This window comes from Schistocerca serialis, chromosome 7, assembly GCF_023864345.2.
Source record: "Schistocerca serialis cubense isolate TAMUIC-IGC-003099 chromosome 7, iqSchSeri2.2, whole genome shotgun sequence".
In the NCBI taxonomy this organism is placed as follows: Eukaryota; Metazoa; Arthropoda; class Insecta; order Orthoptera; family Acrididae; genus Schistocerca; species Schistocerca serialis.
The window spans coordinates 323526850-323543022 of record NC_064644.1 but is presented as its reverse complement, the minus strand read 5'-3'; the positions used below and the strand labels follow the sequence as shown (position 1 = coordinate 323543022).

The following is a 16173-nucleotide window of genomic DNA, read 5'->3' as shown; positions in this document are numbered from 1 at the left end:
CAACATGGCTGAAAACAAAGAAGAGCCGAAAAATGTGAACTTTGGAAATGTTCTACTGTCAGTGGATGATCTTATAGCAGTACAATAAAAGAGAGGATGAACTTCGAAGATCTGTACAGACTTGAACAAATTGTCAAAGAATATAACTTCGAAATTTCGGTACCTGTAACTAGAGTAATGACATTTCAGCGAAAAGGCCTTATTAACAGAACCGAACAGTGGTGTACCGTAGGTCTCTAGAAGAGCGTAGCGTTCCAAAGCATTGGAAAAGGTCACAGGTCATCCCCGTTTTCAAGAAGGGACGTCGAACAGATGTGCAGAACTATAGACCTCTCTCTCTAACGTCGATCAGTTGTAGAATTTTGGAACACGTGTTATGTTCGAATATAATGACTTTTCTGGAGACTAGAAATCTACTCTGTAGGAATCAGCATGGGTTTCGAAAAAGACGATCGTGTGAAACCCAGCTCGCGCTATTCGTCCACGAGACTCAGAGGGCCATAGAAACGGGTTCACAGGTAGATGACGTGTTTCTTTACTTCCGCAAGGCGTTCGATACAGTTTCCCACAGTCGTTTAATGAACAAAGTAAGAGCATATGGACTATCAGACCAATTGTGTGATTGGATTGAAGAGTTCCTATATAACAGAACGCAGCATGTCATTCTCAATGGAGAGAAGTCTTCCGAAGTAAGAGTGATTTCAGGTGTGCCGCAGGGGAGTGTCGTAAAGACCGTTGCTATTCACAATATACATAAATGACCTTGTGGATGACATCGGAAGTTCACTGAGGCTTTTTGCAGATGATGCTGTGGTGTATCGATAGGTTTTAACAAAGGAAAATTGTACTGAAATGCAGGAGGATCTGCAGCGAATTGACGCATGGTGCAGGGAATGGCAATTGAATCTCAATGTAGACAAGTGTAATGTGCTGAGAATACATACAAAGAAAGATCCCTTATCATTTAGCTACAAAATAGCAGGTCAGCAACTGGAAGCAGTTAATTCCATGAATTATCTGGGAGTACGCATTAGGAGTGATTTAAAATGGAATGATCATATAAAGTTGATTGTCGGTAAAGCAGATGCCAGACAGATTCATTGGAAGAATCCTAAGGAAATGCAATCCGAAAACAAAGGAAGTAGGTTACAGTACGCTTGTTTGCCCACTGCTTGAATACTGCTCAGCAGTGTGGGATCCGTACCAGATAGGGTTGATAGAAGAGATAGAGAAGATCCAACGGAGAGCAGCGCGCTTCGTTACAGGATCATTTAGTAATCGCGAAAGCGTTACGGAGATAATAGATAAACTCCAGTGGAAGACTCTGCAGGAGAGACGCTCAGTAGCTCGGTACGGGCTTTTGTTAAAGTTTCGAGAACATACCTTCACCGAAGAGTCAAGCAGTATAAGACCATGAGGATAAAATCAGAGAGATTAGAGCCCACACAGAAGCATACCGACAATCCTTCTTTCCACGAACAATACGAGACTGGAATAGAAGGGAGAACCGATAGAGGTACTCAGGGTACCCTCCGCCATACACCGTCAGGTGGCTTGCGGAGTATGGATGTAGATGTAGAAAATACGCATTCCATTCATAGATAGTTATCAACTGAAGACCCATAGAACAAATCTTTTATTTCTGCTGTCTAAGTGCATATACCATTTACATTAAAGATCGAGACATAGAAACTACAATTCAACTTTTTTAACGCGTAAGTGGTACATATGACGCTATGAACGTTAAATAACAAGACAAGGAAGACCACCAGAATCAAAATTTATAAAGCAGTGTCAACAGTATGATATGACCGATAGTACTTTCTATATACCTAAATGATCTTGTGATGAATGGCAGCTAGTTCTAAATGTAGAAAAAATATAAGTTAATGCCAATGAGAAGGAAAAACAAAGCCATAATGTTCGAATGCAACATTATTGACACAGTCAAGTCGTTTAAATATCTGGGTGTAACGTTGCAGAGCGATATGACATGGAACGAGCATGTTAGGGTTGTGGTAACGAAGGGGAATGGTCGACTTCGGTTTATTGGAAGAATCTTAGGAAAGTGCGGTTCATCAGTAAAGGAGAGAGCATATAGGACGCTAATGCCTATTCTTGAGTACTGGTCGAATGTTTGTATGCGCACCAGGTCGAATTAAAGGAAGACATAGAAGTAATTCGGAGGCCGGCTGCCATATTTGTTAAAGGTACCTTCGAACAAGAGGCAAGTGTTACAGGATGCTTCGGAAACTCAAACGGGAATCCTTGGAGGGGAAGCGCCATTTTTTCCGAGGAGTGCTATTGAGAAAATTTAGAAAAGCGCCATTTGAAGGTCACTGCCGAACGATTCTACTGCCGTCAACAAACATTTCGCGTCAGGACCACGTAGAGAAGATACGAGAAATTAGGGCTCATACTGAGATATATACACGGCCGTCTTTTTCTCACTATTGGCAACTGGAACAGGAGAGGAAATGACATGTAGTGGTATAGGGTGCCCTCAGCCGGGCACCATACGGTGGCTTGTGGAGTTTTTATGTAGATGTAGATGTAAAAAAGAATTTGAAGTCGGAACAGGCATTTTGCCTAGAACATGAAGTGCAGAAGAAGAAGTAGACGAAAAATATTTTTGTACATCTTAATTTAATTTACACTAATATGAAGCTGTTACATATAAAAACTACGCAACGGCCTTGCCGCAGTGGCTACACCGGTTCCCGTGAGATCACCGAAGTTAAGCGCTGTCGGGCGTGGTCGGCACTTGGATGGGTGACCATCCAGGCCGCCATGCGCTGTTGCCATTTTTTCCGGAATGCACTCAGCCTCGTGATGCCAATTGAGGAGCTACTCGACCGAATAGTAGCGGCCTCGGTCTAGAATACCATAATAACGACCGGGAGAGCGTTGTGCTGATCCCACGCCCCCTCCTATCCGCATCCTCTACTGAAGATGAGACGGCGGTCGGATGGTCCCTGTGGGCCACTCGTGGCCTGAAGACGGAGTGCTTTTGTTATGTATAAAAACTATCCAAGTTTTTCAGCTGTGTGTACGGAAATACCTTTTACCTAGCAAGAGTTTTGTAGAAGGTAAAGTTCGACTGTGTTTAAATCAGGAAGACTTGAGGTCAAGAGGGAGATGTGTTGGGAGCTCTTTGGCACAATTCTAAGGCACAGTGGCGCGCTTAGCTGAAAATCATTGAAAGCCACTGCTTTAGCCCATTCCCAGTGTAAACCAGTAGGAAACACCGAGTAGATTCGAGGTCAGTGATTGGGCGACAGCCGGCAGGTGTGGTGACACGGACGGCGGCCACCTGTTGCTGAGCTGCAGTAGCTGTTCAGACAGGCGGTGAGCATGTCGGAGCCTGGTGTGCCCCCGTCAGGTGTCGATCGCGTGGGCAGGAATGAGGGCGCGGTCCTGTGCAGCGCGGTGCTCAGGCCGTGTCGATGCCGCTCGGGATAAGAGAACCGGCCGGCGACGGACACGCCCCCTGGCTGCAGGTGGCAAAGCTGCCATCCGTGCAAGTGGAGCACGCGAACCCGCCGCCAGGAACCACTTGCTGTTATTTCGGCAGCAACTGCGGAACAGCGATGAACACTTCCTGCAAGCGAACCGGTAGATTCTGTGGCATTTTCAACAAAAGATCAAACACATTTGACAGATATAACTGCAGATGAACGTCATCTTGAGGAAATTTAAAAGTGGACATGTTCAAGTCAATTTTTGTATCTGGTCCTTGGAAGGTTTTACATGCTGCCTACATTGCTTTCTGTGGTGTGCGTACTGTAAGACCTTCGGTACACACACCATCAGATTATTTGACTTGTCAGCAACATGTCTCGTGGTCTTATCGTGGCGTGTTTATCTTCTGCCGTTAGGTCAGACGATAGAAATGCCACTTGCACGCTTAGAGTAGCAGATTGACGGTGACCAACTTTAAACAGAACTTGATTAATTTTCACACACATTTATTAAAATAATAAAAAGCATAGACATTACGTAACTTTATTCTGGATGCTGTTTACAATTGACAATCTGAAGTTCCTTTGGTCTTGGTACGTTAATCTTATTCTCACATTTCTCTGATACTTAAAGTGTCTATACATTTATCTTCATGGCTATGTACAAGAATATGGTAATCTTATTATGCGCAGACTGAAACGTGACTATAGACTGGTACAGACTAATGCAAACTGGTACAGACTGGTGCAGACAAATGCAGACTGACTAATCGGAGGTCTGTACACTCGTTATAATGCCTCACGCGTCCAGGTATCACTGTGCGAGTGTGATCTGCGAGGAGAAAAGGTTCTACGTTAGCAACAATCTCATTGACTGCGTTACGTATTAATACACGGATCGACGGAAGCAGAATTTGGTCCATCTCTAAGGCAGCGCCATCTCGTAGTGCGGAGACAGAGCGCTGCGCCTGTGCTGTTGTGCTTAGCGGGGCGCTCTAGTGAGAAAGTTGTGTACGCGCTGACTACGCGGAACTATGTACACAACACTTTCGGAACACGACTCTTTTCTCCGGGTTCTCCTAAACGAAGAAAACTAAAATTTTCCGGATTGTAAAATTGTTGTGGGTGACTGTCATAACATATGTTCACATTCTTAACTTCTGTATTCTTAAACACTTCCGACAAATGGTTGACAATCACCTTAGTTCTGTTCCCACTACTTGCAATCTCAAAGTGCACACAAAATATATCCACCCTTACAAATGACTTCTTGTGACACCCTCACACAGCTGCTCTTCCCACCAAATGTTTGACGGAAAAAATCTAACTACTTACATCGCTGGCAGGGACAGTATTTGAAATAACTGCCAAATATTCTCTGCGTGAAAGTTGACAAAATTAATTGGAAATACTGTAAATAACTATATAAAATAAACAATTACGTTTCCATTCACGCCGAATGCAAGCAGTGATGCACAAAATATAAAATAATTCATATAAAAAAGTTTTGAATGAGATTGTTGTACAAATGAAATTATCGATATCCAACGGTATCAGAGAATTCTTCATTATATCGCAGACACAAGAGAGCGTATTAAGACCTCCAGTGTTCTTAATAGACACTGCTGGCCGTTAAAATTGCAACATCAGGACAAACAGCAAATAACGAAATTTTAATAACATTTCGTATATAGTTCACTAGGGAGAATAGATGATAAAATTTCTAGTAGAAATCTAGTAGATTTGAGAGTATAGATGGTGCATAATTTAGTATACAAGGCAGCCACAAAACAACGCCAGTTGGTATTTTTTGTGATTTTTCGCAAGCGTTTGATTGTGTAGATCCTCTTTGAAAAACACAAGTTATATGGAATTGATGGTTTTACACATATCTGATTTGAACCATACCTAACAAACACAATGCAGCCATCTATAGACCATCACACAGGAATTCCAAACGGCATCAGGATCAACTGCAAGTACTATGATAATTAGGCGGGAGGTGAGAAAACTGATTTCATGGTCGAGCGGCTGCTCATAAGCCACACATCATGCCGTAAAAGCCAAATGACGCCTCGCTTGTTGTAAGGAGCGTAAAGATTGGACGATTCAACAGTGGAAAAACGTTGTGTGGAGTGACGAATCACGGTACACAATGTGGTTATCGGAGAGCAGGGTGTGGGTATGACGAATGCCTGGTAAACGTCATCTGCCAGCGTGTGTAGTGCCAACAGTAGCATTCGGAGGCGGTGGTGTTATGGTGTGGTGTTTTTCATGGAGGGGGCTTGCACCCCTTGTTGTTTTGCGTGGCACTATCACAGCACACGCCTACATTGATGTTTTAAGCATCTTCTTGCTTCTCACTGTTGAGCGATTCGGGAATGGCGACTGCATCTTTCAACACGATCGAGCACCTGTTCATAATGGACAGCCTGTGGCGGAATGGTTACACGACAGTAACATTCCTGTAATGGACTGGCCTGCACAGAGTCCTGACCTGAATCCTAGAGAACACCTTTGGGATGTTTTGGAACGCCGACTTTGTGCCAGGCCTCACCGACCGACATTGATACCTCTCTGCAGTGCAGCACTCCATGAAGAACGCGCTGCTATTCCCTAAGAAACCTTCCAGTACCTGATTGAACATATGCCTGAGAGAGTGGAAGCTGTCACCAACGCTAAGGGTGGGACAACTCCATATTGAATTCTAGCATTACCGATGGAGAGCTCCACGAACTTTTAAGTCATTTTCAGCCAGGTGTCTGGATACTTTTGATCACATAGTGTATTATCTGGAAAGGTGTACAGTGGGGTGTCACATAGATCCCATAGGGGTGAAAAGCTGTTGGTAATTCCTGTCATCTTGGCTGCCCTGCACGACTATCGAGTTACATGAGGAGCTTCAGAACGTGTTCCATGGGCTAAAAGTGTAGAAGAGCATGGCTGAGCAGAGAGAAGGACAAGGTGGAAAGAGAGGAGTGGGGGAGGAGGAAGGGGAGGAGGAGGAAAGGGATAGGGGATGAAGGAGTTGGGCAAATAGATGGGGAAGAAGAGGATGGAAAGAGAGAGGAGGAGATGGGCAGAGAGAGGGAGGAGGAGGAGATGTGGGCAATACATGCGCTGTATGTGAACATGGTTGAAGATCTGGGTAAAAGGGTAGGACATAATACAGGTGATGTTGCTCCTTCCTACTTCACGCCGTTGCGCTGAAATGTTTACTACTTACATATCCAAGTATGTCTTACACTTCATGCCAATTTGACGTTCGTTCTAAGCCACCATAATAGTGTTGCTACTTTAACAGCTAAAATTATAATATGGTTAAATTTCTTCAATATACAGTTTAAACTTTCTGCTCAAATGACCTGTGTATTACGTTATTACCATTCTGGTGCTATTGTATCCCACGGACATGAAGTAAAGCGTTTTGTTGCCTTCACATTATCTGCGAAGAGACGTTGCGCCTCTGTCCATCATCCAGCTCCAGAGGCGTGTGGGTATTGAAGTGCCTGAAGAGTCTGCGTGGTACTGTGGTGGAGCTTGGCGAGTCGGGAGGAGGGGGATGGGACACCCCACCCCTGCTCGCAAAAGAGGATTGGCCGACGTGCTATCGCATGACGGCCCTCCTTGGCCGTAGCTTTCTCATTAAACGTTCAATTAGCATGAGTGAGGCTGATTGAGATATCCTGCACAGAGGGTACATTAGAGCTGTTCTGTAGGCCCCAAGGGTTCGTCTAGTGAGCCGCATGTTTGTGCCAGGCAAGACAGTAAACGTGCATAGGAACAAACAACTGGGTCTTACCAACGGTAGAGCGGACGGGATTTAAGAGACTACACACTTGTTTGCTATTATATAATACAACGACAATCGACAATAAATAATCACATTTCTTATTGTTCTGTTTTTGTTATAATGTTTGGCTTGTATTCAGGTCTTTTGGTAAAGACTTTCTTCAAACTACGAATAATTCTGAATACAAATAAACAGTATTAGCATACAGTTTCTTACGTATTATTAGTAAAAGGAGGGGGGGAGGGGTTGTGGAAAGTACGAAATAAGATTTGTATGGCACTATATGTACTACGTATAATCAAAAAGTAAGAGATTTTTGTGATTTTGCATGTTGAATGAGTCCGATTTGCGGGAGTTTTTCGTTGTTGGTTTTGTAGGTGAGCATGCCTGACTATTTGTGCTGTGTTAGCGATGTCGGGTATTCAGTTTGGTGTCAACTGTCAAGAAGATTACATGTGCTTTGCTAGTATCTGCGATTGTTTATTTTGTTTAAAAATGGATCAAAAAACTTGTGTTAAATTTTGCCATACGAATGGAACAAAGTAAAGCGAAGTTTTAAAAATGTTAAATATTCCTCTTGCTGAGCCTTCTGTAAGTAAAACACGGCTTGAGGAGTGGTATAAGCGTTTAGAAGAAGGCCGTGAAGACGTTAAAGACGACGAGCTCCCTTGGACGCCCAGCATATCGTCAGGTGGCGGAATTGTGGACAAAAACTAATGAACGATTGCCGAAACAGTGTTGGCAAATCATTTAGTTCTTTACACGAATCTTTTTCCAGACTTTGTGGGTTAAATATGTAAGGGAAAAGCTGTTGAATTTCGAATGAAAACAGCGGCAAAATCAAAAAGGTCTGGAGTCGCTAAGTGAACCGCGATGCAGAACTACTGACACGTATTGTAACAGATGCTAAAAAATTGGTTTACAGGTATGACGTTGAAGCTAAGGCACAGTCTGTATCCCAAGACCGGAAAAAGCTCGGCAAATGCGGTCAAATGTAATCTTAAGTTATAATGACATAGTGCGCCATAAGCTTTTGCCACAAGGTCGAACGATCAATAAGGAGTACTACTTACAAGTTCAAAGTCTTTGCGTGAAGCAGTCAGAAAAAAACAACATCCGGATTTGTGGCGAAACAGTTCACGGCTTTCGCACTACAATAATGCACTTGCTCAGACTTCGTCGCATAATCGCGAATTTTTGGCGAAAGCAGTACTGTAATGAGACCCCATATAAAAGTGGTCCCATGTGACTTTACTTTTACCAAAAATAAAGAAAACCTTAAAGCAATTTCGTTTTTTAAGCATAGACGTGATTAAAACCACATCGCTAACAGAGGTAGAAGCCATCTGGAAGATCGAGTTCTTAAAGTGTCTCGGACACCGGAAAGAGCACTGACATGTGTATAATATGTAATTGGGACTATTTTTGAGGGGACGAGATTGGTGTAGACGGATAATTAAAATTCTCCGAACACACATTTCATAGATGGGAAAAAGGAGATCCCAGTCTGTGACCAGGTTACTCGTTCCATTTCAGATGTAAAAAACCGTTTGTTTGTAATATTTCTGTAAAGAAACATGGAATAATCTGCGTAAATTTAGCACGAGCGAGAGGAAAATGAGACTAGGATTTAGCATCCCGTAGATGACGAAGTCATTACAGACGGACTGAGGGAAGATTGTGGAGGATAGTCTTTTTCAAGGTATGATCCCTGCATTTATCTGCACCTAATCTAACCAAAAGTATCTAGATGCGATCTATGTAATGCGGAGTCGACCGCTACACACCGCGAGAGGCGCACCCCTCAGTATAAAAGGATGCAGGAATTATTGTGTTGTCAGCAGAGAAGTACTAACGGCAGAGTGGGTTGATCAGGAGAGCTCAGTGACTTCGAACGGGGATGCCACCACAGTAACAACCATCAGGGACATTTCGACCCTTCTAAAGCTGTCAAAGCCAACAGCTGTGATTGTGAAGTGAAAGCGCGAAGGAACAGCCACAGCTAAATCAAAACCAGGCCGTACTCATGTACTGACTGACGAGAAGCGTTGAACGTGGCACACCTTCGTTCCGCAGTCTGGCTTTCGCGGCCCGTCCTCTACGAGCCCGATGGCTGTCCCCGGCTTCTCCGTATGACTGCCTTGAGACGCACAAAACACCTGAATGGATAAAATACGTCAAACTGTGGTTCGTTGTAGAAAAACAAGAAAAGCCTTAGTCCCTCTTTAAAAGGATCGTTCTTAGTAGGGAACTGTAGTATTAAAACCAACATTCAAGTAAAATTATTTCTTTACCCGCAGTACTCACATTGGCGGGAAGTGAATTTCCAAGTGGCAGCCTTATCAATTCATTACAGATTTTTCATTATGTATCTCGTTGATTTCGAGGATCAAATGGTTAATGAATGGAAGCATTTCAGAAATTGCAAAGAACAAGTGAAAAGCACGTACAGCTTTGTTATCCTGTCCAACCGTTCCACTTAGTTTTGAGACCCAAAAGAAGGATCATGATTAATTTAAGAAAAACACGTGAAAGGGTGGCCCAACTTGATGCGTCGTTTCTTGGTCCCAAACAATTATTTTTATTTAATAACAATTCAATCACTGAGTCAACAGACAGTTACCAAAATTCTTATGAAGTTCATACAAATGGTTAACATTTTTAAAATAAACTTACGATGATAAGGACATTTGCAGTATACGTAAAATTAAGAACTATAAATGGTGCTCAAAAATGTCAACTGTGCAACACAATGGAGGTCCGACTACAAACAGTTAATTAAATAAACCTGCTGCAGCGCTCTGTTCCCGCAACTAGATTACGACTGGTTTAACCCACAACAGGTTCAGCAAACATTGAATAAAAAACAACGAAATGCATACATCTCCACTGGTTATTTTGCGCTTATACAGACGAATACGGCCAAGTTGCCCACAGGGTACCGCATGTAAAATCGAAGCAACAGTAGTACTTCACTGATAGGCCACATAAATCACGTTAAGAACTTAAATGAACTACCGGGCCCCCTAAAACAATTAAAACGATAATGACAATTAAACCATCAATTTATTAAAGACATCAAGAAACACAATACTCAGTTTGTCCAAAAACTTTCACCACACGCTCACAAGGGTCTTACAATAACAGAATTATCCGCATCTCGTGGTCGTGCGGTAGCGTTCTAGCTTCCCGCGCCCGGGTTCGATTCCCGGCGGGGTCAGGGATTTTCTCTGCCTCTTGATGACTGGGTGTTGTGTGATGTCCTTAGGTTAGTTAGGTTTAAGTAGTTCTAAGTTCAAGGGGACTGATGACCATAGATGTTACGTCCCATAGTGCTCAGAGCCATTTGAACAACATAGTTACTGAGTCAATTACTTCCTAATCCGGCTACAGAAAAGAACAACAAAAGACTACTCAAATTTAGGCTGAAACGGGAGATCCGCAGAATCGCGTGTGACCTGCCAACACTTAGGCAGAAGGAAAACGTGTCCCTGCCCCGGACCAGCAGAGCAGCAACGCGTCAACCGCTTCCGATGCAACGTTTCTAACGTACACCAAACAACAAACAGCGAAACAAATTTGATAAAAATTAACGTACACAGTAACACTTAAATGGGCAACTGAAAATTCATCTATTAAAACATCAGCATGGGAGCGACCCGCTCATAACATCGTAAGTTAACTTTCCCAGCAATAACAAGAAGCCATGTACAAGGTCATTTAAAGACGAATTACGTAATAATTGAAGCAAGATTTTTAAAACAATCAAGGTATGCCTTTACTTGGGACTCTTAGAGGCTAATAGACACTGTAATTGGAATACGCACCAAATGGCAGATGGCCGGTTAAATTGTACCCTACAACCCGAAGGGCTTCTCAAGACGGTGTAAGAGTGTGTGCAAGTACAAGTACACACACACACACACACACACACACACACACACACACACACACACGACCCATAAGTGCGTACCTTTAGGCTGAGCGCACAAAACATTAGTCACTGACCAAATCCAATAACTCGCCCCAGGAAGGGCCATAAGGTCTGCAACAAACAGAAATTACAATCAGTAGTATCAAATACTGAGTAAGAATAAATCGTGATTTAAAGTATAAGATTAATTTTGCCACATACTAGCCTGGCGCATACAGTACCCTCCAGACTGAGACACACAGCCACAAAGCGGTCACCGAAAGGCACAAGAAACTGGATTCCTGGCCAGCTCACACCGGGCAGAGTTCACAATCTTTAAGTACAGTGCTTACTAGACATCTTCGTAGATAATTTCAAACAAATGCCAAGGAGGCCATTAGCTTCGGGACGCCAGTTAGGCCCCGGATAATACTGCCCTGCTGCTCGTGGCCGCTAACAAGTTGTTCAATACATCTCTGCGTGTTTAGCACACCACGACTGACTGATGCACGTCGTAACCGGGTTGCACGCGACGAGAGCCGCTCCTTGTCCACTAAACTCGCCGGTAGCATCAGTCAACGCTGCAGGAAAACGCGGGCCCCATAGCCCAACGGACAACGGTGTTAACTCGTTGCAATCGCCAGGACGACGAATACTCAGGCACACCGGGTCAGCACGGCACTCATTACCTCACAGCCGCAAAGGAAACACGTGACCCAGCAAAGACGATACGGTTAAAGGCGCTGCAGTCTGGAACCGCAAGACCGCTACGGTCGCAGGTTCGAATCCTGCCTCGGGCATGGATGTGTGTGATGTCCTTGGGTTAGTTAGGTTTAACTAGTTCTAAGTTCTAGGGGACTAATGACCTCAGCAGTTGAGTCCCATAGTGCTCAGAGCCATTTGAACCAAAGACGATACGGCGAAGGCCAGAGTCGATGGTATGCGCGCATAAGTGGCGCCAGTACGATGACGCGGAAGCCGAAATGGCTCAAATTTAATAAAAATATCGACAAAGTTCCCTCTGTTCCAGCCGAAATTAAATTTTTAAGTTCGCTACGTGACACGCTACTTCCAGATTTTATTTTCACAGCCACCCATGGCGACTTGGAAGATAATGTTTAGTAGTAACGGCGAACACAGCTTAATACGTCTGGGACGGACCACATTGTTATTAAAATGGGACTATATTGTTATTAAAACGTTGAAGCTGGAACATTCAGAATAAAAATGCCAACTAAACTGACTGACAAAAAAAGTGTATCACCCAGAAGATACCCAATGGTGGAACGTAAATGATTAGTGTTGTATTTCCTTACGCAAGGGGCAACGGCCTTGCCGCAGTGGATACACCGGTTCCCGTCAGTTAAGCGCTGTCGGGCGTGTCTAGCACTTGGATGGGTGACCATCCGGGCCGCCATGCGCTGTTGCCATTTTTCGGGGTGCACTCAGCGTCGTGATGCCAATTGAGGAGCTACTCGATCGAATAGTAGCGGCTCCGGTCAAAGAAAACCATCATAACGACCGGAAGAGCGGTGTGCTGACCACACGCCCCTCCTATCCGCATCCTGAGCTGAAGATGACACGGCTGTCCCGCTGGGCCAATTGTGGCCTGAAGACGGAGTGCTCTTTACGCTAGGTGCACCATAGTGTATTAGGTTTTTTCGTGTTTAGATTTGTTACCAGGCCTGACAGGGCATATAACGGGCGTAAGCAGTGTCAAAGGATGAGTTATTACTGTCAAGAGCACGGAGATCCAGCGTCCTCCCATGAGACAGCATTGTCAGTGCGTAACGGAATTTGATAGGGGTATCGCTGTGTGTGTCTGTATGGACGGTTGGTCGAATCGTGCACTATCCAGATTTGTGGGGCATTCGTGTCTGACAGTCACCCGATACCGAGCACCGCGGGACTGTCAAGTCACGGCATACTCGTCGTCAAGTTACCTGTCGAACACATCTGACCACCACTTCACGTCTGCGTCTGCCACACGACAACCAATAATGGACTGAATGCAACGTTCTGTCATTCCGCACCGTTGGTAAGAGACTAGCTGCAGCCGGACTAGGAAATTACCGACCCCTGCGTAGGCTGCTGTTAACATAGGTGGCTGCATTTGGAATGGTGCCGTGACATACGGGTCTCGATCGCGATACCTCGCATTCGGACGTCACGCATCTTACCGCTAGACCACGTACACAGGCGGAACAAACTCGCCCGAACTGGAGGCAAGACCCTCCTGCAGGAAGTTCCGCAGCATACAGTGTTGCCAGATCGTGCAGATGGCCGAACTTTGTGAAGAGTGGATTTTTGATGAATAATGTCGCGTTGTGTTGAGCAGAGAATCACGATTCTGAACTACCTCGGATAACCATCGTCAGCTGGTATGGCGGCAATCTGAACAGAGGTCCTCTTATTCCACTGTCTCTGGGAGGGTCAGCGATGGTACTCCTGCGGTCATGGTGAGGAGAGCCAGGGCTGGTAGTGACTGAGGATGAGTCCAACGGGACAACGGAACGTGACGCACATCCTGGATCCTCACGTGTTACCTCTCATGCGACGGTAAAGTAGGCCATTTTTCAACATGACAATCCCCTTCCAGACACGGCACCTGTCCCTCTGATCTGTCTAATTAATATTGACGTACTCCTGTGGGGCAGTGAGATCCTAGGAACTACCCGCGATAGAACATGTGTGGGACCAGCTCGGATGTCAGCACTGTCCCAGTGTCAATATCCAGGATATCAAGGGCCACTTACAACAGTTGCGGGCCGTCTTGCCTCATGTGAGTATATAATAGCCTTATGACACCCTTCCCAATTCAATCACTGCACGCATCGAAGCCAGAATAGGTGTAACACCAAACTAATAAATGTGGTCATATGCTTAATTCTTTGTAAATTTCAGTTGATTTTGTAGTCGCTGGAATGACATCACACACCTTCTCAGCCCGTGAAGCTTCATTTCGTTTCTCCGTCCCCTTCCAGATGCTTCACTTTTTCTGTCGTGCAGTGTATTATCACCTTCAATTTACAGCGTGACAGTTATTGAACTATATGAAATAAAATCGTCATAACTTCTGAGAAGTTTGCGTTAGGGCGTTGAAACTGCACGATTGGCCGCGGGGCATGATGGGAATTAGTATACGCAGGCACTTTTGGTTTAGCGATGAAGCCCACTTTCAATTGGATGGTTTCGTCAATAAGCAAAACTGGTTCATTTGGGGGGACTGGAAAACCGCATTTCGCGATCGAGAAGTCTCTTTACCCTCAACGGGTGATTGTGTGGTATGAAATGTCCAGTCACGGAATAATTGGTGCCATATTCCTTGATGGCACGGTGACTACCGAACGGTACGTGGAGGTTTTGGAAGATGATATCATCCACATTTTCCAAAGTGACCCTGATTTCGACAAGATGTAATTCATGCAGGACTGAGCTCGACCCCATCGAAGCAGGAGAGTGCTTGATGTCCTGGAGGACCACTTTGGGGACCGCACTCTGGCACTGGGGTACCCTGAGGCTACTGGCATGGTCCTCGATTGGTCACCATATTCTCCGGATCTAAACACACGCGACTCCTTTTTGTGGGGCTATATTAAAGACAAGGTGTACAGCTATAACCCCAAAACCATTTCTGAACTGAAAACAGGCATTCAGGAGGCCATCGATATCATCGATGTTCCGACACTTCAGCGGGTCATGCAGAATTTCGCTATTCGTCTGCACCACGTCAACGACAATGGTGGCAGGCATATCGAACATGTCATAACCTAAATCCGAATATCTGTAATGAGGTTTACGTGTTGAATAAAGTGTGTGCACGTCGCAGTTTGTGACTAATTTACGTTTATTTTCATATAGCTCAACAGTTGTCACCCTCTATCAATGTCAGTATTCACTAATAGAAAATAAGTGTCTAATTTGCTTGCGAATAGACGGACTAAAATCAATGTAGAATACTGAGTAATGTTTTGCCTGCAATTTCAAAATCGCCGTAGTGAGAGGTAGAAGACGAAATATTTACGCTATTGGAAGAAGTTTTATCTAAAATTATCTTTCAAGGATACAGCTTGGCACCTTTACTCTGCAAACAGGCGATGCCTTTGTAGGCATCAAGCTAAAATGTTACCACAAGGGATGGGTCCGAGTTATCTCGGCAGGCGGGTGGGTACTTTTGTTGAGATAACTGAAGGTGAATCGCGTGTGATGCCGGTAAGTCAACATGGACTGTGTGAGTCGACTTCTACCTCTGCTCACTAAATAAGTGCCGAAGCTGTTTAATAATGTACGATGTAACTGTCCAGGATTGGTGTTGGGAGCAGCGTAACTGAAGATGTGAACCGGTGTAATTACTGAAATGTAAGTTGCGTATCACGATCTGGTAATGGCTCTGAGCTGTGTAATTAGTGAAAATTCTCGGACGGCAGGTTCAGGCCGTGCAATAAGTGGAAAAGAGATACTGGAAATTCGTAAGAAAGTCACACCAATGGCTGATCGGTGCCACATCGAAATGTGTCGTCTGCCCCACAAAAGGCTGAAAAATGAAACTGTTAGTACATTGATAGTTAACTTAAATATGTGTACTGTTATTGTAATAAAGTACTCGAACGCATTTTGATTGATAATTAGCTTAATATATCATAAATTATTCAGAGCTACGTGGGCTCACGCGCACCGAGGGCTGCTTGACGGGAGTGAGGTAGTCATGCTGTTTACATGGCGAGATCAAGTTGGCAAAAGACACAAGTGAACATCCAGGTAACTCTTAGCTGGCCTGGAAAGAGGTGAAGGCCGCGCCTTCGTTTATTTGTACAGATAACGTAAATGCTAACGTCTGGACTCTTTGGTCCGGAATCGTTACACAAAATTTTACACACAACTATTTTTAGAAAGGGGTATCACAACTGCTTTTCAAATCATGGATCACAATGTTGAACCGAATGTTCAATATTAAACTTCAGTTAATGACGCGTCAAAGCATAAGAGAGAGAGAAAGAGAGAGAGAG

At 44.3% G+C, this 16173-nt stretch overlaps 1 protein-coding gene and 1 pseudogene across 1 annotated transcript in view; both read left to right on the top strand.

Annotated features, from left to right (window-relative positions):
* LOC126413042 (dendritic arbor reduction protein 1-like) overlaps positions 1 to 16173 on the top strand; it is a 752774-nt gene that overhangs the window by 245052 nt on the left and 491549 nt on the right. The gene's annotated exons all lie outside the window — the stretch shown is intronic.
* Positions 2687 to 2804, top strand: LOC126413563 (5S ribosomal RNA; annotated as a pseudogene).